The following is a 22,701-nucleotide window of genomic DNA, read 5'->3' as shown; positions in this document are numbered from 1 at the left end:
AATTACCTTCCTCACTTTTTCCTCCCAACCCCAATAAAATTTATACTTCAGTGTAGTAGAGGCATGGTAGAAACATGCAGATAGATATAGTGGAAATTAGAGATCAAAAATGAGAATGACATTGTGCTCCATACGATCTAAAAGAAGAAGGATACAGTCATTTTGGAAAAACATTGCAAACAGACACTTCTAATATGTTAAAAGGCAATAGAGCAGCACAGTCATGTCAGGATGCTCTTAGATGAGTTTGGGAAATGACTCTTGTGTACTTCCTTATTTCCTATACCTGCACATGGCATGGTAAGAATCCATAAATTTAGTTGTGATCCAATTGTGGAATCAAAAGCCCTCAGAGGGCTTGAACACTGTTAAGAGAAAAGTCAAAAGGATCACTGCATGCCTTTCCCATGTCATAGTGAAGTATTATCTAACATGCCCACCCAAAGATTATTTAATTCTCTAAAGGTGTACTATTCTTGTTACATTTTTATGTGTGATCAGGACTCAGACTCTGAGAAGTCATATTTTCAATTGTATATTTCTCTTCAGTAGAAGAGACAATCTTAAAGGTTATGATTTCACTGCTTGGAAGGATGATTAAAAATTTCTTTTATCTATTAGAAAAATTATTTCAGCATTTTTTAAGTGAATGTCTGTATGAAACTCCATACCTTTAATGAGCTTTACTGTACCTTTCCATGAGCTTTACCATCCTGCTCCTTCCCTCATTTTAGTAAGTTAAAGACATTTTAAACACGTTTACCATACTTTTGTGGTGGGTATTTTAGAATCATATTTTTAAGTCTTTGAAATACTTTGATAGTACTGACAAAGCCTTGGATCACATGATGAAGGTGAAGTGAGATAATAGAGTTAGCAGTGTGCTGATCTTTCTGCCTAAAGAGAGAGCGCAATGATTAGAAATAGAGATCATGATTGGATTGTGGCTCATTTTCTCCCCAGAAACCTGATAAGACCAGCTTAGACTTGTTACTAGTGCAATGAGAAGACCAGAATATTGCCCCTACAGCAGGGACTAGTGTGGTCATACTAACATGAATTCTTGAAAGCCCAAGACACACCAGATTTTCCTGCCACATGGTATCTTGAAAATAGGCCCATAGTAAAAATCTCAAAGACTTAGCATTCAGTGGAACCATATAAGTAGTTCTGGATTATCAAAATAAACTGATTAAATTACCAAATTGGACTAAGTTGACTGAATTGGACTAGATTTAATTTTTTTGAGTTATCTAGTTGAGTACTTATGATAAATATTAGATCATTTATATGAAAATTAAAAAGTCACATTTTCTTTGTACATTTGAACAATGAATGATTTTGTGATTCAATTCACTATAACAGGAAAACCATATGGGGAAATAAAGATAGTCAACTAAAGGAAATGAAAACACAAACTATAATGGAACCTTTAGTTATTTCAAATAAAAAATATTATTGAGCATTTACAGTGGACAGGACATAGTTCTTTGTGCTATAATAGAGATGAATGAGACTTCCTGATTTCAACTAAGGAAATCTATTACAGGAGATGTTCACATACACAGAGAAATTACTATGCAGTGCACTAACAGAATTATGTATAAAGCAGATAACAAGGAGTGGTTTGCTCTGTCACTGTAGAGTAGTAAGAGGTTTCCTTAACAGGGTGATGTATGAGCTGAATTTTGTAAAATGAATAAGATATTTTAGGAGAATAAGGCAAAGAGTTAAGACAGAGGATGTCACCATTATAGGGATTTATTCCCTCAATGACCGTTGCTCCTATAGGTCTTGCATAACTCCAAAGGGAACAAAGAAAGGGCTTTTGGTTCACAGCATCTTAGATTTTTCATAAGTTACATAGCAGCCACTATAGTCATTAGTCTATGGGGCCAGACAATGCTATAACTCAAGCCTGACCCAGAGAGAAAAATTTTCATAGAAAGCTTACATTATCTTTGATAAAACCCACCTAGTTCTCTCCCCTTCCTCTTACCCTAGGAATAACCTCCCAAAAAGGATAAAAGGAAAGGTTTTCCATGAATAACATTTTCAGTTACCATATTATTCCATGATTTTTTCATCACCATGTTCAAGATCATACTTTGAATATTAATATGACTACATTATATGCATCAGTGTTTTGTTAGGTTACTATAAAAAGTAACATGCAACATTTGTCAAAACCTATAGAATATACACCACCAAAGTGAACCCTAATGTAAACTGTGGATTTTGGGTGATAATATCATGCTAATATAAGTTTATTGATTGTAACAAATGTACCACTCTGGAGTTGGATATTGATAGTGACAGAGGCTGTGCCTGCAGAGGTAGGGGACATACAGAAACTCTCCATATTTTCCATTCAATTTTGCTGTGAATTTAAAACTCTCTAAAAAATGAAATCTATCAAAAACAAACAAACAAACAAACAAAATAAGACTTCCCTGATGGTGCAGTGGTTAAAAATTTGTCTGCCAATGCAGGGGACATGGGTTTAATCCCTGGTCCAGGAAGATCTCACTTGTCTCGGAGTAGCTAAGCCCATACACCACAACTACTGAGTCTGTTCTCTAGAGCCCATGTGTCATAACTACTGAGACCATGCACCACAACTACTGAAGCTTGTGTTCTCTAGGGCCTGTGTGCCACAACTACTGAGCCCATGAGCTGCAACTACTGAAGCCTGTGTGCTTAGAGCCCGTGTTCCACAAGAGAAGCCACTGCAATGAGAAACCTGTGCACCCCAATGAAGAGTAGCCCTCTCTCACTGCAACAAAAGAAAGGCCATACACAGCAATGAAGACCCAACACAGCCAAAAATAAATTAAATAATTAAATAAAATACTGAATTGTTTTCACTTAAAAGAAAAAAAAACAGCAGAAAATGAGAAACTGGTAAGAAAAAATATATATAGAAGAAAATAGCTGGATTGCTCAAAACAATTAATTTAAGTAACCAAGAGAAAAAAATTGTAGAAAAATAATTTGAATAATGTGCAATTCAATGCAGATAATGAAGCTATATCACCTGATCCACCTATCAGATCCAGGTAAGAAGGAAAGCACTACAGTGGGTTAGCTCCCAGAGATCTCAGACAGTATTTCCACACTGGGTTACATACGGAGTGAAAAAGCAGCAAAGGAGACAAATCCAAAAATAGAGCTCTGCTGTCATAATCAGTCTTCAACTTTTAAAAACTCTACACTTAAAGCTCTACTCCTAGCTCTGCAGCCTTATAGCATCCTTGGACTTAATCTTAATTCTTTATCTTTGGAGTGAAAGATGTATAAAGTTACTAGACGAATAGCATTTGGGAGAATATTTGCTTCTAGAGGAAATGCAAGACTTTCATTCCCACCTACCCACAAAGCCCTATTTGGGTTCCTACTATGGTGAATCTACTTGAACCATGTGAAGTTGGAGAATTTTTTTTGCCTTTTTCAATGCCTTTCCATTGGCCCTTAGCATTTTATAACTTCAGTGGCCAGAAAGAAAAAATACATCCCTGAAAATATGTTTCCTTCTCAAACTTTAGAGCAACATAATAAAGATGCCTCTCAAAGCCTCCTTTTCTCTTTGCTCTTTAGTTTCCTGGGAAAAAGTGTCTAACCAGATAAAAGGCTATCACAAGATCACTGTGCCACTAATCACATAAAAACTTCAATATGAAAACACAATCCATTGAGGCAAGCCTTGTGTAAGAGCCACCCCATAAACACAACATATTTTGCTCTCTTTGTTCCTCACACATGATTCAGTCCCAGCCTTCTGATCAAATACTGACTTTTGCTTTGAATAATAGCTTTGAGCTAATAAAAGGTGAAGGAAATAAAGCCTGAAGCTCTCATTAGACCATCACTTTGAAGCTGAAAGACTTAAATCATACTGCTGGCTCCTCAAGAAGCATCCTTGTCATTTAAGCATATAGCTATATCATCATACATAAACTAATGTATTTAATCTATTTAATTGAAAATTCAAAATGTTTCATTAAGCTATGAATTTGTCTAAATTTTATTTTGGCTCTTAAGAAAAAAGGCAATATATAAAACATATTGCCATATTATTTGCAATTTTATTAAATAGTTAACAAATTTTATTGAGCCTAGGGATAATTTTGCATAATTGTTTTGTTTTGTATTTTTTTGTTCTTTTTAACATCTTTATTGGAGTATAATTGCTTTACAATGGTGTGTTAGTTTCTGCTTTATACCAAAGTGAATCAGTTATACATATACATATGTTCCCATATCTCTTCCCTCTTGCATCTCCCTCCCTACCACCCTCCTTATCCCACCCCTCTAGGTAGTCACAAAGCCCTGAGCTGATCTCCCTGTGCTATGAGGCTGCTTCCCACTAGCTATCTATTTTACGTTTGGTAGTGTATATATGTCCATGCCACTCTCTTACTTTGTCACAGCTTACCTTTCCCCCTCCCCATATCCTCAAGTCCATTCTCTAGTAGGTCTGTGTCTTTATTCCCATCTTACCCCTAGGTTCTTCATTACCTTTTTTTTCTTAGATTCCATATATATGTGTTAGCATACAGTATTTGTCTTTCTCTGTCTGACTTACTTCACTCTGTATGACAAACTCTGGGTCCATCCACCTCACTACAAATAACTCAATTTTGTTTCTTTTTATGGCTGAGTATTATTCCATTGTATATATGTGCCACATCTTCTTTTTCCATTCCTCTGATGGTGGACACTTAGGTTGCTTCCACCTCCTGGCTATTGTAAATAGAGCTGCAATGAACATTTTGATACATGACTCTTTTTGAATTATGGTTTTCTCAGGGTATATGTCCATCAATGAATTTAGTAAAGTAGCAGGATACAAAATTAATGCACAGAAATCTCTGGCATTCCTATATACTAATGATGAAAAATCTGAAAGTGAAATTAAGAAAACACTCCCATTTACCATTGCAACTAAAAGAATAAAATATCTAGGAATAAACCTACCTAAGGAGACAAAAGACCTTTATGCAGAAAATTATAAGACACTTATGAAAGAAATTAATGATGATACAAATAGATGGAGAGATATACCATGTTCTTGGATTGGAAGAATCAACATTGTGAAAATGACTCTACTACCCAAAGCAATCTACAGACTCAATGCATAATCTTAACTTGCAGCATTGTTTCTTCACATTTTCTCCAGTAAATTTTCTGTATAAGCCAATAAGCCAAATAAATTCTAAAAATGACAAAATGTATTGCATAGGTAGGGTAGAGTCCTTTACTTTTTCATATGCATATGTCTCATATTTACTAACATATAATTAACTTAGTAAACATGAGTGTCATAGCATTTATTAATATTTTTGATGAGTGAAAATTTTAAATTATAGAGTATATATTCATACAGTGACAGATAAGGATTAGAAATTTTACATTAAAATTTTTGAGCATATATTCATTATTGAATTTCAAGATTATTTCTCTCCAAATATTCATATTGGAAAATGATGTGATGCTATAATATTTAATATCTCAAGCAAAGGAACATGTTGCTTCAGAAAAAAAAAGATTTGATTTGGGTTTCAACAATCCTTAGAATGCATTGACTTGTATGTAAGCTATACTTCTAAATCAACCCATGGGCTTTATTCCTGTGTAGTTGACATCACCATTGGCACACTCAACCTCTATGTTATTGCACTTTTTGTACATAAAAATGAAAGGGGTTTGAATAAAGTGCTAGGGAGTAAATTGCTTTTAGGGGTAAATGTGTAACATTTTTTAACACTCTTTTTACAAGTTCAAAACAATAAATAATACAACTTAGTTTTTCATATTCTGTAATAAATGCATGGCTTTCAACATTTTTTCAAAGAAATTTAATTCATAACTTAGAAGAAGGAAATATTTTTCTTGAAATATTTTCATATTTTATTATTTTTTATGGTAGAACATGGCACTAACCATTTTTTACAGAAGGTCAGTGCTCATCCAATTTCCTGAGTTTATTGGTTCACATCACAGATGTAAAGATGCAAGTGTTGGTTATTTTATCTTTCTAAAAACACAAACCTGGGCTTCCCCGGTGGCGCAGTGGTTGAGAGTCTGCCTGTTGATGCAGGGGACACGGGTTCGTGTCCAGGTCCAGGAAGATCCCACATTCTGCAGAGCGGCTGGGCCTGTGAGCCATGGCCGCTGGGCCTGCACATCCGGAACCTGTGCTCCGTAACAGGAGAGGCCACAAGAGTGAGAGGCCCGTGCACCACAAAAAAAAAAAAAAAAAAAAAAAAAAAAAAAAAAAAAGAAAGAAAGAAAAAAAAAAGAAAAGAAAAACACTGTAGGTCAGAGTAATGGTATTCGGCTTATCTCTTAAACACAAATATAACTTTGGGACCACTGATGCATTTAAGGGAAGAATCTCCAATTCCTTATTAACATTATTACTAACGTTATTACTGTTCTCTTTCTATTGCATTCCCTCTAAATGAAGTATTACCAAAAGTCACCAGAGTGCTAATATTTAAATTAAAAAATATGGATATTACTTCTTATGATCCCCACCTTTAAAGATAAATTCATTTATAGAAAAAGATACTTAAGATTGATAAGTACTTAAGATTGATTAATAAAACCATTCCAAATCATGTTTTATTAAATGCTAACTTATTTCACTGGTAATGTACACATGATACACAGAGGTTATAGTGTAATTGTTGAAAATTTAGTATGCATACCACATTTGTACCAATAAATAAAACTTAATGTAATGACGATTTGTCTATCTTTATTAGACACTTAGTTTCTGCCCTTTAATTAAATGGTTTACATTGCACATTGTGGTAGATTGTTTTTGTTGCTCACATTTATAAATCCCTCCTCTCTGTTGCTATGCTTTCCTGTAGGTGGAATATTCATCCTTATCCAACAGTTTAGGCTTGACCATGTGACTTGCTCTGGCTAATCAAATGGAGCAGAAGTGATAATATGTCATGTCTCAGCAGAACAATTCAATGTATTTGTGTTATTTTTCTCCAGTTCTCTTCCCCTTGCTCTTCACCATAAGAACATCCTGTCCTGGGTAGTGACTACTCAGTAAGCCTGGTTTCTAAAGTAAGAAGAAGAATGGAGGCCAGCTGAGCAATAGACCTCATCTAGACTGACCAAGAAATAAATATTTCTTATTTTAAGTCCCTGGTATTTGGTTTGATTGTAGCTGCAACAAAACCTAAATAACACAGAAGTTTGTATGATTATATAAAATATGTATCACTAGATTTGGACTGTGCATTGAGGTAAATGATGTACAAGGCTGATAAAACTGTAATAACTTGAAAGATAAAAATATACATAATAAAATTGCAGCCTTGGACATAGAGATTTTTTTTTAATGTTAGAATGAGGTGGTTCTCATTAGCTGCATTTGATATGCTTCTACAAGAAAGAGATAAGTAAAAAAAAAGAACTGGCTTGTTCATAAGCAGGAATAGAAGGAAAAATGGAAAATTTAGAATTTATGAGATTTTCAGACAAAATATGCATCTATTTTTTCTCCACAATTAGCAAAAACATTCAGTGACCTAGTCACAGGACAAAACCCAAACCATGGGCATGTCAGAAGATAAAGATGTAATCAAGGATGTGACCCAAATCCTTTATTAAAGTCTATAAATGTGGCTCCAGAAAATGCTTTTAGGCGGACAAAATGGCTAAGGGTAAAAAGAACAATGGTGTAGTCTCACAGAAGCTAAGTAAGTTTCAAAGATGTACCTTAGTCCAGAAAGACAAATGTGTCCCAGAAACTATTGGTATGGCTATTGGCACATAGAGACAACTTAAATCAAGTAGATAAAAATCATGTAAGTACCTAAGTGCTGCCAGGTTGGATTTAAAAGAGATTGTGACTGAGCTTTAAAACAACCCTTGAACATCTAAATTTCTAACAACAGGAAACAGGCTGGAAAAGCCACTCAATGACTAAGGAGGGCATATTCTCCAAAGACCTCTTTAGAGGTAGACAAAGATGATTGTAGAAAAGGAAGGCCTTCCCAGAGGGAGGGATCACCCATAGAGAAAAATGGGCTAAAAGATACTCTCAGAGGTATAATCAAGGATAATTTCACATCCCGGGGTAGAAAGTCATTGTAACCAGTGCTGTAGGATTTCAGGATACTTAAGGACCAATTATTACTTCCCTTTCCAAATGGGAGTATTTGTTGTTTGATATGTAACTGTTCTACTACCACATAGTGGGTGTATAGGGCACATAAACTAAAAGGAACTGAATCTTATGGATATTATGTAGATCAATATCCTATGCTTTGAAGTTAAAACAGTGATTGGATAACACTTTTGAGGTGTCTTGTGAAGAGGGTGAACATACTTTTTGTGTGGAAAGATAGTAAATATTTGTAAACAACTGTGTAGCCTATGGTAGAATCTATTATTTGTTAATAAATCTTTTCCTATTTTTGTCATGCTTCTGTGTAGGTGGACAACTCTTCCCTTCCCCATTAGATTTGTCCATGTCACTTGCTTTGGCCAATAAATGTGAGCAGTTAAAATGTATGCCAACTCCCAGCAGGAGTATATGTGATTGACTCCACTCCCTTTGCTTTTGCCCTCACCATACCATAAGGAAAACATAACCCAGTCAGTGGCTACTCATTTAGTCTGGGGGCAGGATTGAGGAGATTTTTAATGAACATGAACTACTGCAATAACTGCCTGGAGCCCTAATGACTTTCCTTTAGTTGACAAAGTCAACAATCAAACGTCAGTGAAACTAGGAAAATAGAAGAACCAGCAATGCATAGAGTCTAGGGTGGTTCAGCATGTTATTTATTCTAAACCTTTCATTTTGAATAAAAGGAAATTGAGGAACAGTGCACCATGTGTTGCTTGAAGGTTATAAAGTAGCAAGAGTATATGAAGTTACTCCTTAACATGTAGAGTTTTCAAAGATTAGAGGATTTGAATATGTTTACATGTCAAGTGGCTTTCTGAAGCTTTGGCTACTGAACTGGCTCTACATCAGCATGACACTGCCATATTGAATAAGAAAATCACAAACAGATGACCAGCTTTCAAAATAAATTCCTTTTGCAGTGAGACTTGGCAACTGGAAAAGATGAGTAGTGACTTTAAACACTGACCTTTTAATATCAGAGGGCACTGCATGATCATGAATGAGGAAGGTGATAAAATAATGTTGATGGCTTTTCTGACTTAGCATGCCTACCAAATATCAGATTTCTGGGTGGTGACATCATCTGTCTCTTTTAGGTAATCTTAACTGGGAATCACACCATTAATCTTGAAAACAGATAAAAGTTCTGTGAACATAGATGATAGCTAAAAATAGCTGACTTTTTCACTGTGTCATAAATCTCCTATGACTTTGACTCATTGAATGTTTTGGGAAAGGTATGGTCACTGACAAAGAATAAGGAAACACAGGTAAGATGAGTGACTAAAGCCATAGACGAGAACAACTAGGCATTAAGTAATTGTAGGGTTTACTTTTATACGGGGTCAAATTATTAATCACTGACAGGGCCACAAAGGCCTTTTTGCAACATGACATCATATTTGTTTCTTCAGAAAAGTGCATCAGAACCTCAGTAGATCATGAAAACTCCTTTTTTTTTAAAGGTAAAATTTATTATTTATTTTTTATGTAACAGTTTCTCTTTGTTTATATAAAATCTCTAAGCAATTTCCAATTACTTTTTCTTGAACTGAATGCCAGGATGCCATTTCATCTAAAGACAGGTATCCTCACTTGGGAAATTCAGAGACTGCTTATCTGGAAATGCACCTTGAATGAGAGATCTGCTTTTGTTTTCCTCCCCAACTAACTTTAAATTCTTAAATTGCTTTTTGCTGTTTACAATAGAAAGATGTTCAATAATGTGCACACAGTGACAGCTGAAATACACTCATTTAATAAACATTTAAATTCTCACAATCCGTGAGTGTTGCCATTTACCAGTTTGGGCAATTTACCCAATATCAGTCCCTATTTTTTGACTTCAATTTTTTTTTCGTTTCTTTTTGACTGCTAAGGATGAAGAGGAAAGCTTCTCCCACCTTGACACTCACGTTGTTTTATAGCCACTTACTCAAGGCGTGGGGAGATGCGGAGGCAGAACCAGATGTATAGTCATGGTAATGCTACAGGAAACAATCACACTAAATAACAGCAAACTAAACACCACACCAAAGGAGGTGTACCCCTATGGGATACAGTGCAGTCCTTGACAATGATGAGGATTTATCCCTGTCTCTGTGTGTCTATCTCTGTCTACCTGTCATTCCCTATCTCTGTCTCTATTGTCTCTGTCTGCATCCCTGTCTATCTCTATCTATGTCTGTCTTTGTCTACCTCTGTCTCTGTCTCAGTATGTCTATCTTTGTCACTCCCTGTCTCTGTCTTACCATCCCTATCTTTCTGTTTCCCTCTGTCTCTGACAATCTGTGCCTGTCAGACTGTCTCTGTCTGGGTCTTTATCACTATTTTTTTTATTAGTTTCTGCTTTATAACAAAGTGAATCAGTCATACATATACATCTGTTCCCATATCCCTTCCCTCTTGCGTCTCACTCCCTCCCACCCTCCCTATCCCACCCCTCCAGATGGTCACAAAGCACCGAGCTGATCTCCCTGGGCTATGCGGCTGCTTCCCACTAGCTATCTACCTTACGTTTGGTACTGTATATATGTCCATGCCTCTCTCTCGCTTTGTCACAGCTAAACCTTCCCCCTCCCCATATCCTCAAGTCCATTCTCAAGTAGGTCTGTGTCTTTATTCCTGTTTTACCCCTAGGTTCTTCATGACATTTTTTTCTTAAATTCCATATATATGTATTAGCATATACGGTATTTGTCTTTCTCTTTCTGACTTACTTCACTCTGTATGACAGACTCTAGGTCTATCCACCTCATTAAAAATAGCTCAATTTCGTTTCTTTTTATGGCTGAGTAATATTCCATTGTATATATATGCCACATCTTCTTTATCCATTCATCCGATGATGGACACTTAGGTTGTTTCCATCTCTGGGCTATTGTGAATAGAGCTGCAATGAAAAACTTGGTACATGTCTCTTTTTGAATTATGGTTTTCTCAGGGTATATGCCCAGTAGTGGGATTGCTGGATCATATGGTAGTTCTATTTTTAGTTTTTTAAGGAACCTCCATACTGTTCTCCATAGTGGCTGTACCAATTCACATTCCCACCAGCAGTGCAAGAGTGTTCCCTTTTCTCCACACCCTCTCCAGTATTTATTGTTTCTAGATTTTTTGATGATGGTCATTCTGACTGGTGTGAAATGATATCTCATTGTACTTTTGATTTGCATTTCTCTAATGATTAATGATGTTGAGCATTCTTTCATGTGTTTGTTGGCAGTCTGTATATCTTCTTTGGATAAATGTCTATTTAGGTCTTCTGCCCATTTTTGGATTGCGTTGTTTGTTTTCTTGCTATTGAGCTGCATGAGCTGCTTATAAATTTTGCAGATTAATCCTTTGTCACTTGCTTCATTTGCAAATATTTTCTCCCATTCTGAGAGTTGTCTTTTGGTCTTGTTTATGGTCTCCTTTGCTGTGCCAAAGCTTTGAAGTATCATTAGGTATCATCATTTCTTTATTTTTGTTTTTATTTCCATTTCTCTAGGAGAGGGGTCCAAAAGGATCTTGCTGTGATTTATGTCATAGTGTTCTGCCTATGTTTTCCTCTAAGAGTTTGATAGTTTCTGGCCTTACATTTAGGTCTTTAATCCACTTTGAGTTTATTTTTGTGTATGGTGATAGGGAGTATTCTAATCTCATAGTTTTACATGTCCCTGTCCAGTTTTCCCAGCACCACTTACTGAAGAGGCTGTCCTTTCTCCACTGTACATTCCTGCCTCCTTTATCAAAGATAAGTTGATCATATGTGCGTGGGTTTATCTCTGGGCTTTCTATCCTGTTTTATTGATCTATATTTCTGATTTTGTGCTAGTACCACACTGTCTTGATTAATGTAGCTTTGTAGTATAGTCTGAAGTCAGGGAGCCTGATTCCTCCAGCTCCGTTTTTCGTTCTCAAGATTGCTTTGGCTATTCGGGGTCTTTTGTTTTTCCAAACAAATTTTGAAATTTTTTGTTCTAGTTCTGTGAAAAATGCCAGTGGTAGTTTGATAGGGATTGCATTGAATCTGTAGATTGCTTTGTGTAGTACACTCATTTTCACAATATTGATTCTTCCAATTCAGGAACGTGGTATATCTCTCCATCTATTTGTATCATCTTTGATTTCTTTCATCAGTGTCTTATAATTTTCTGCATACAGGTCTTTTGTCATCTTAGATAGGTTTATTCCTAGATATTTTATTCTTTTTGTTGCAATGGTAAATGGGAGTGTTTTCTTGATTTCACTTTCAGATTTTTCATGATTTGTGTACAGGAATGCCAGAGATTTGTGTGCATGAATTTTGTATCATGCTACTTTACCAAATTCATTGATTAGCTCTAGGAGTTTTCTGGTAGCATCTTTAGGATTCTCTATGTATAGTATCATGTCATCTGCAAACACTGACAGATTTATTTCTACTTTTCCAATTTGGAGTCCTTTTATTTCCTTTTCTTCTCTGATTGCTGTGACTAAAACTTCCAAAACTACGTTGAATAAGAGTGGTGAAAGTGGGCAGCCTTGTCTTGTTCCTGATCTTAGTGGAAATGGTTTCAGTTTTTCACCATTGAGGACAATGTTGGCTGTGGGTTTGTCATATATGGCCTTTATTATGTTGAGGAAAGTTCCCTCTGTGCCTACTTTCTGCAGGGTTTTTATTATAAATGGGGGTTGAAATTTGTCGAAAGCTTTCTCTGCATCTATTATGATCATATGGTTTTTCTCCTTCAATTTGTTAATATGGTGTATCACATTGATTGATTTGCATATATTGAAGAATCCTTGCATTCATGGAATAAACCCCACTTGATCATGGTGTATGATCCTTTTAATGTGCTGTTAGATTCTGTTTGCTAGTGTTTTGTTGAGGATATTTGTATCTATTTTCATCAGTGATATTGACCTGTAGTTTTCTTTCTTTGTGACATCTTTGCCTGCTTTTGGTATCAAGGTGTTGGTGGCCTCATAGAATGAGTTTGGGAATGTTCCTCCCTCTGCTATATTTTGGAAGAGTTTGAGAAGGATGAGAACATTAGCTCTTCTCTAAATGTTTGATAGAATTCGCCTGTGAAGCCATCTGGTCCTGGGCTTTTGCTTGTTGGAAGATATTTAATCACAGTTTCAATTTTAGTGCTTGTGATTGGTGTATTCCTATTTTCTATTTCTTCCTGATTCAGTCTTGGCAGGTTGTGCATTTCTAAGAATCTGTCCATTTCTTCCAGGTTGTCCATTTTATTGGCATAGAGTTGCTTGTAGTAATCTCTCATGATCTTTTCTATTTCTGCCATGTCAGTTGTTACTTCTCCTTTTTCATTTCTAATTCTATTGATATGAGTCTTCTCCCTTTTATTCTTGATGAGTCTGGCTAATCATTTATCAATTTTGTTTATCTTCTCAAAGAAGCAGCTTTTCATTTTATTTATCTTTGCTATCGTTTCCTTCATTTCTTTTTTGTTTATTTCTGATCTGATCTTTATGATTTCTTTCCTTCTGCTAACTTTCAGGGTTTTTTGTTCTTCTTTCTCTAATTGCTTTTGATTCAGGGTCAGGATGTTTACTCGAGATGTTTACTGTTTCTTAAGGTGGGATTGTATTTCTATAAACTTCCCCCTTAGAACTGCTTTTGCTGTGTCCCATAGGATTTGGGTCGTTGTGTCTCCATTGTCATTTGTTTCTAGGTATTTTTTTAATTTTCTCTTTGATTTCTTCAGTGATCACTTCGTTATTAAGTAGTGTATTGTTTAGCCTCTATGTGTTTGTATTTTTTACAGATCTTTTTCTGTAATTGATGTCCAGTCTCATAGCATTGTGGTCGGAAAAGATACTTGATACAATTTTAATTTTCTTAAATTTACCAAGGCTTGATTTGTGACCCAAGATATGAGCTATCCTGGAGAATGTTCCATGAGCACTTGAGAAAAATGTGTAATCTGTTGTTTTTGGATGGAATGTCCTATAAATATCAATGAAGTCCATCTTTTTTAATGTATCATTTAAAGCTTGTGTTTCCTTATTTATTTTCATTTTGGATGATCTGTCCTTTGGTGAAAGTGGGGTGTTAAAGTCCCCTACTATGATTGTGTTACTGTCAATTTCCCCTTTTATGGCTGTTAGTATTTGCCTTATGTATTGAGGTGCTCTTATGTTGGGTGCATAAATATTTACAATTTTTATATCTTCTTCTTGGATCAATCCCTTGATCATTATGTTGTGTCCTTCTTTTTCTCTTCTATTAGTCTTTATTTTAAAGTCTATTTTGTCTGATATAAGAATTGCTACTCCAGCTTTCTTTTGATTTCCATTTGCATGGATTATCTTTGTCCATCCCCTTACTTTCAATCTATATGTGTCTCTAGGTCTGAAGTGGGTCTCTTGTAGACAGCATATATATGGGTCTTGTTTTTGTATCCATTCAGCCAATCTGTGTCTTTTGGTGGGAGCATTTAGTCCATTTACATTTAAGGTAATTATCTATATGTATGCTCCTATTCCCATTTCCTTAATTGTTCTGGTTCGTTATTGTAGGTATTTTCCTTCTGTTGTGTTTCTTGCCTAGAGAAGTTCCTTTAGTATTTGTTGTAAAGCTGATTTTGTGCTGCTGAACTCTCTCAGCTTTTGCTTCTCTGTAAAGGTTTTAATTTCTCTGTCAAATCTGAATGAGATCCTTGTTGGGTAGAGTAATCTTGGTTGCAGGTTTTTCTCCTTCCTCACTTTAAGTATGTCCTACCATTCCCTTCTGGCTTGTAGAGTTTCTGCAGCGAGATCAGCTGTTAACCTGATGGGGATTTCCTTGTGTGTTATTTGTTTTTTTCCCCTTGCTGCTTTTAATATGTTTTCTTTGTGTTTAATTTTTGACAGTTTGATTAATATGTGTCTTGGTGTATTTCTCCTTGGATTTATTCTGTATGGGACTCTCTGTGCCTCCTGGACTTGATTAACTATTTCATTTCCCATATTAGGGAAGTTTTCAACTATAATCTCTTCAAATATTTCCTCAGTCCCTTTCTTTTCCTCTTCGTCTTCTGGAACCCCTATTATTTGAATGTTGGTGTGTTTAATGTTGTCCCAGAGGTCTCTGAGACTGTCCTCAGTTCTTTTCATACTTTTTTCTTTATTCTGCTCTGCAGCAGTTATTTCCACTATTTTATCTTCCAGGTCACTTATCCGTTCTTCTGCCTTAGTTATTCTGCTATTGATCCCATCTAGAGTACTTTTCATTTCATTTATTTTGTTTTTAACCGATGCTTGATTCATCTTTAGTTCTTCTAGGTCCTTGTTAACTGTTTCTTGCATTTTGTCTATTTTACGTCCAAGATTTTGGATCACCTTTAGTATCATTATTCTGAATTCTTTTTCAGGTAGACTGCCTATTTCCTCTTCATTTGTTAGGTCTGGTGGGTTTTTATCTTGCCCCTTCACCTGCTGTGTGTTTTTCTGTCTTCTCATTTTGTTTATCTTACTGTGTTTGGAGTTCCTTTTTGCAGGCTGCTGGTTCGTAATTCCCTTTTTTTTTTTTTTTTGGTGTCTGTCCCCAGTGGCTAAGGTTTGTTTCAGTGGGTTGTGTAGGCTTCCTGGTGGAGGGGACTAGTGCTTGTGTTCTCATGGATGAGACTCGATCTTGTCTTTCTGGTGGGCAGGTCCACGTCTGGTGGTGTGTTTTGGGGGTGTCTGTGGCCTTATTATGTTTTTAGGCAGCCTCTCTGCTAAGGGGTGGGGTTGTGTTCCTGTCTTGCTAGTTGCTTGGCATAGGGTGGCCAGCATTACAGCTTGCTGGTCGTTGAGTGAAGCTGGGTGCTGGTGTTGAGATGGAGATCTCTGGGAGACTTTCGCCATTTGATATTATGTGGAGCTGGGAGGTCTCTTGTGGACCAGTGTTCTGAAGTTGGCTCTTCCACCTCAGAGGCACAGCACTGACTCCTGGCTGCAGCAGCAAGAGCCTTTCATCTACCCGGCTCAGAATAAAAGGGAGAAAAATTAGGAAGAAACATTTAGTAGAAGAAAGAAAAGAGGGAGGGAGGGAGGGAGGAAAGAAAGAAAGAAAGAAAGGAGTGAGGGAGGGATGGAGTGCAGAAGGGAGGAAGGAAAGAAAGAAAGAAAGAAAGAAAGGAGGGAGGGGGGAGAGAGGGAGGGAGAAAGGAGGGAAGGTAGGAAAATGAGAAAAAGAGAAGGTAAAGTAAAATAGAGTAAAGTATGATAAAATATAATAGTGTTATTAAAATAAAAGTATTTTTTTTTTAAATTAAAAACAAAACAAAACAAACAAACAAAAAAATGGATGGATAGAACCCTGGGACAAATGGTGGAAGCAAAGCTATATAGACAAAATCTCACACAGAAGCAAACACATACACTTTCACAAAAAGAGAACAAGGGTAAAAAAATCGTAAATCTTGCTCTCAAATTCCACCTCCTCAATTTGGGATAATTCATTGTAAAAAGAGGAAAAGGGGAAAAAATCATAGATCTTGTTCTCAAAGTCCACCTCCTCAATTTGAGATGATTCGTTGTCTATTCATGTATTCCACAGATGCATGGTACATCAAGTTGATTGTGGAGCTTTAATCCACTGCTTCTGAGGCTGCTGAGAGAGATTTCCCTTTCTCTTTATTCTCACAGCTCCCAGGTCTCAGCTTTGGAGTTGGCCCCGCCTCTGCGTGTGGGTCACCAGACGGCATCTATTCTTTGCTCAGACAGGACGGTGTTAAAGGAGCAGCTGCTTCAGGGACTCTGGCTCACTCAGGCTGGTTGGATGGAGGGGTACAGAGTGCGGGGCCAGTCTGAGGTGGCAGAGGCCAGCGTGACGTTGCACCAGGCTGAGGCTCACCATGCCCTTTCCCGTGGAAGCCATCCCTGGATCCCAGGACGCTGGCAGTGGCGGGCTGCACAGGCTCCCCCGAAGGGGTGCATGGACAGTGACCTGCACTCGCACACTGGCCTCTTGGCAGTGGTAGCAGCAGCCCCAGTGTCCCACGCCTGTCTCTCAGGTCCACTATTTTAGCCACAGCTCACGCCCATCTCTGGAGCTCCTTTAAGCAGCCCTCTTAATCCCCTCTCCTTGTGCACCAGGAAATAAAGAGGGAAGAAGAAGTCTCTTGCCTCTTCGGCAGCTCCAGACTTTTTTCCGGAATCCCTCCTGGCTAGTCGTGGTGCACTAACCCCTTCAGGCTCTCTTCCCACTGCCAACCCCAGTCCTCTCCCTGCGCTCCGACTGAAATCCGATACCTGAGCCTCAGCTCCCAGCCCCGCCCACCCTGGCGGCCCAGCAGAGAAGCCTCTCCGGCTGGTGAGTGCCAGTCGGCACTGATCTTCTGTGCGGGAATCTCTCTTCTTTGCCCTCCACACCCCTGTTGCCGTGCTCTCTTCCGCTACTCCGAAGCTTTCCCCCTCCTCCACCCGCAGTCTCTGCCCGCAAAGGGCCTTCCTAGTGTGTGGAAACCTTTCCTCCTTCATGGCTCCCTCCCACTGGTGCAGGTCCCATCCTTATCCTTTTGTCTCTGTTTATTCTTGTTTCTTTTGCCCTACCCAGGTACGTGGGGAGTTTCTTGCCTTTTGGGGGGTCTGAGGTCTTCTGTCAGTGTTCAGTAGGTGTTCTGTAGGAGTTGATCCATGTGTAGATGAATTTCTGATGTATCTGTGGGGAGGAAGGTGATCTCCGTGTCTTACTCTTCTGCCATCTTCCCCTCTGCTCCGATCATGAAAACTCTTAACAGAGGCAAAAAATTTATGGAACAAATTATCGCTTCAAATATAAATATATTTAAATTTATCTTGAGATGACATCCTAGAATATGGTTCACCTTCTTAGCCACTTAGGCCCTAACTTGGCATTCTTCAGCATCCAAATCTCATCCTTTCCTATGTGTTATTTCTCAATACCATCATGCAATGACAATTCAATCCACTCAAACTCTAACTTCTGTGATTTGCACATCCATGCCTTGATTTTCATTCACACACTTTGATAAATTGCTACAACATGTCTAGTCCAAAAGGGGTACATCTTTTAATGCTTTGACTAAATGGGTAATGATAATGACAAAGATGATGCTGAAAGGAGGAAAAGGAGGAGATGGTTGATATATTCCTCAGCTGCTTTTAGAACAATCTAAATTTTTATTTTCAAAATAACTTCATGAATCATAAAAGTGAATCAAAATGATACTTTTATAGAAAATTCTAGAAGAAAAGCAGCTCTTCAAAATCTCTTAAAACGAATAGCTTCATATCACACAGTGTTCTTTGTGGAATCTCTCTTAATGATTTTCTTTTAAAGTTCTTGAAATATTATATTTTATTTACTTCTGTCATTATAGCCTACTCGAAGAGACTGAAAGTGCTGTGTATGCCTACATTAAAAAAGAAGAAATATCTTAAATCAGTAACCTAACTTTACACCTTAAGGAACTAGAAAAAGAAGAGCAGAAAAGAACCAAATTTAGCAGAAGGAAATAAATAATAATTAAAAAATATTGTGGAGATAGATAAAACAGAGAATAGAAAAAAATAGAGAAAATCAATGAAACTAAAAGTCAATTCTTTGAAAAAAATCAACAAATTTGACAAATTTTTAGCTAGACTGACAAAGACCAAAAGAAATAAGATACAAATAACTAAAATCAAAATTAAAACGTACTACTGAATTTACAGAAATGAAAAAGGTTATAGGAACAATTATATGCCAACTACAGTTACTGAACAACCACATACCAAGAAATTAGATAATATAGAAGAAATGGACAAATTCCTTGAAACATAGAAATTACCTAAACTGTTAGAAGAAATAGAAAATCTCAACAGATCTATAACAATTAAAGAAACTCCCCACAGAGAAATGTTCTGGGTCAAATGTCCTCAGAAATAAATTCTCCCAAATTTTAAAGAATTAACACAAATTTTTCTCAAACTGTTCCAAAAAAAATAGAAGAGAAGGAAACACTTCCTAACTCATTCTATGATTCCAGAGTCAGATAATAACATTATGAGAAAAGAAAATTACAGACCAATATCTCTTTTGAATATAAGTGCAAAAATCTTCAGTAAAGTATTAGCAAATCAAATCCAATAGTATATTAAAAGGATTATTCAGTATGACCAAGGGGGATTTATACCAAGAATGCAGCAGTGTTTCAATATAAGAAAATACATTCATGTAATACATCACAGTAATAGAATGAAGGGGGGAAAAACAAATGAACATCTTGATTCACAATAGGCCTTTGATAAAATCAAACACTTTTTTCATGATAAAAAAAATTTAGAAAACTACAAATAGAGGGGGAAATCCTCAACATAATAAAGGGTATTTATTAAAAATAAAAAAGCAAAATAAAACAAACAAACAAAAAATAACCCAAAACAAAAAACATTATACTCAATTACTCAATGGTAAAAGACTGAAAGATTTCCCCCTAAGATCAATACCATGACAAGGATGCTCACTTTCACCTTTGCTGCTATTCAACAAGTTACTGAAAGCTTAAATCAGAGGTGAAAGAAAGAAAGAAGGAAAGAAAGAAAGAGAGAAAGAAAGAAAGAAGGAAAAAAAGACAAGTTATTCACATTGGAAAGGTAAAACCATTTCTATTCACAGATATTATGATCCTATACATAGAAAATCCCAAAGAATCCAGAAGAAAGCTATTAGAGCTAATAAACATATTCAGAAAAAAATTGCATAGTATAAGATCAACAAAAAAATAAGTCATTTTTACACACCACCATACATAATCTGAAGAGAAAATTATGAAAGTAATTTCATTTAAAATAGCATCTATATTCTTTAAATACTTAGCAATAAATCTAACCAAATAAGTGAAAGACTTATATGCTGAAAACTACAAATATTTCTGAAAGAAATTAAAGATTTAAGCAGACGGAAAGACATTTGTGTTTATGAGAGGAAGACTATAACACTGTTAAGATGTCAATACTGTTGGAGATGATCTTATTTACAAAGTAGAAATAGAGACACAGACATAGAGAACAAACGTATGGATACCAAGGGGGAATGGGGGGGATGAATTGGGAGATTGGGATTGACATATATACACTATTGATACTATGTATAAAATAGAAAATATACACTACTGATACTATGTATAAAATAGATAACTAATGAGAACCTACTGTATAGCACAGGGGACTCTACTCAATGCTCTGTGGTGACCTAAATGAGAAGGAAATCCAAAAAAGAGGGGATATATGTATATGCATAGCTGATTCATTTTGCTGTAACAGAAGACATTAACACAGTATTGTAAAGCAACTGTATTCCAATAATTTTTTTAAAAAAGATGTCAATATAGTTGACTCTGTATTCATCGGTTCTGCATCTGTGAATATGGAGAGCTGACTACTATTCAAAGTGATCTACAGATTTAATGTGACCCCTATGACAATTCCAACAGCTTATTTTCACAGAGATACAAAACAAATTCTAAAATTCATATGGAATTCCAAGGGACCCCAAATAGCCAACAAATTTGAAAAAGAAGGATAAAGCTGGAGGACTCAAATTTCCTGACTTTGCAACTTACTACCAAGCTATGATACTTAAATCAGTATGATACTGGCATAAGGACCAACATATAGATCAATGGGTAAAATAGAAAGCCCAGAAATAAACTCTCAAATATATTGGTCAATTGATTCTCTACAGGGGGGTTGAGACTATTCAGTGTAGGAAAGGATACTTTTTTCAGCAAATAGTGTGGGGAAAAATGGATATTCACATGCAAAAGAATGAAGCTGGACCCTTAATTTACACTATATATAAAAATTAACTCAAAATTGATCAAAGACCTAAACATAAGTGCAAAACCTGTAAAAGTCTGATAAGAAAACATTGGGAAAAATCTCCATGACATTGGATTTGACAAAGATTTCATGGATTTAACACCAAAAGTACAGGCAAGGAAAGAAAAAAAAGTAGATAAATTGGATTTGAACAAAATTTTAAGAACTTCTGTGCATCAAAGATCATTCTCAAGAAAGTGGAAAGATAACCTATAGAATGGAAAAATATTTTAAAATCATATAACTGATATGAGATTAATACATAAATTACATAAAGAATTTCTACAACTCAACAACAACAAAATTCAAAAATTAGCAAATAATTTGAATAAACATATCTCCAAAAAAGATATACAAATTGCCAATAAGCACATGAAAAGATGCTCAACATCATTAGTAATTAGGGAGATGCAAATCAAAACTACAGTAGGATTACACTTCACACCTCCTGGATCTTTGTTTTTGTTTTTTTTTTTTTTTTTTTGCAGTACACAGGCCTCTCACTGTTGTGGCTTCTCCTGTTGCGGAGCACAGGCTCCGGATGCGCAGGCTCAGCGGCCATGGCTCACGGGCCTAGCCACTCCGTGGCATGTGGGATCCTCCCAGACCGGGGCACGAACCTGTGTCCCCTGCATCGGCAGGCGGACTCTCAACCACTGCGCCACCAGGGAAGCCCTGGATCATTATTTTAAAAAGGGAAAGAACAAATATTCATGAGGATATGGAGATTGGAACACTTTTGCATTGACAGTAGAAATGTAAATGGTACAGCTACTGTGGAAAACAGTTTGATAGTTTCTCAAAAAGTTAAACATAGAATTATCATGTGACACAGAAATTTCACTACTTAGGTATATATCCAAAATGACTGAAATCAGTGAATAGATTCTGTACAACAATGTTCATAGCAGCATTATTCACAATAGCAGAAATGTGGAAACAACTTGAATTCCTGTCAACAGATAACTGGATAAACAAAGTGGTGTATATATACATTGGAATATTAATGAGCTATAAAACAGATGAAATTTTGATATATACTACAACATGGATGAACCTTGAAAACATGTGAAATAAGCCAGACACAGAGGATAAATATTGTATGATTCTATATATATGAGGTATCTAGAATAGGCAAATTCATAGAAACAGAACACAGAATAGAGATTAGCAGGGACTAAATTGTGGGGGTTCCTGAGGAGGAATAGTTACTGTTTAACAGGTACAGAGTTTACTTAGGGAATGATGGAAAGGTTTGGGGTATAGATAGTTGTGATGGGTACACAACATTGTTAGTGTATTTAATGTCACCATTGTATACTTACAAATGGTTAAAATTATAAATATAATGTTATGTATACTTTGTAACAATAAAAATGATTGATCACAGATGTATAAATATGTATATAAGTATGAGAAAGCTCATATCTCATTGAATAGTGCTCTGTAGATATAGTCAAGGTTTATTTCCACTTTATCTTTACCTTCAGGGAGCTTATGGTCTAGTGGGGAAAACAGTCATATACAAGGAAAATTTTTGGGTGGCTTTATTTCCTGAACCCAGTTAATTTCAGATTCACCTTTTCTACTGTCAAGTTAGTCTCTGTACCTTTTCCTAATATGCCTTCCCTGCTTTAACTAGAAGATGGTCAGAAGTAGAAAATGAGATATGGAGTATTCATTTGTGTACAAGACTCTTATGCTCATCCCTACTTTGACTAGTTTTCCCCACCAAATCTTTAGTTGGAGATTAC

The sequence above is a fragment of the Mesoplodon mirus genome (assembly GCF_964341445.2).
Source record: "Mesoplodon mirus genome assembly, chromosome: 16".
Lineage (NCBI taxonomy): Eukaryota > Metazoa > Chordata > Mammalia > Artiodactyla > Ziphiidae > Mesoplodon > Mesoplodon mirus.
This window is presented reverse-complemented; position numbering follows the sequence as displayed.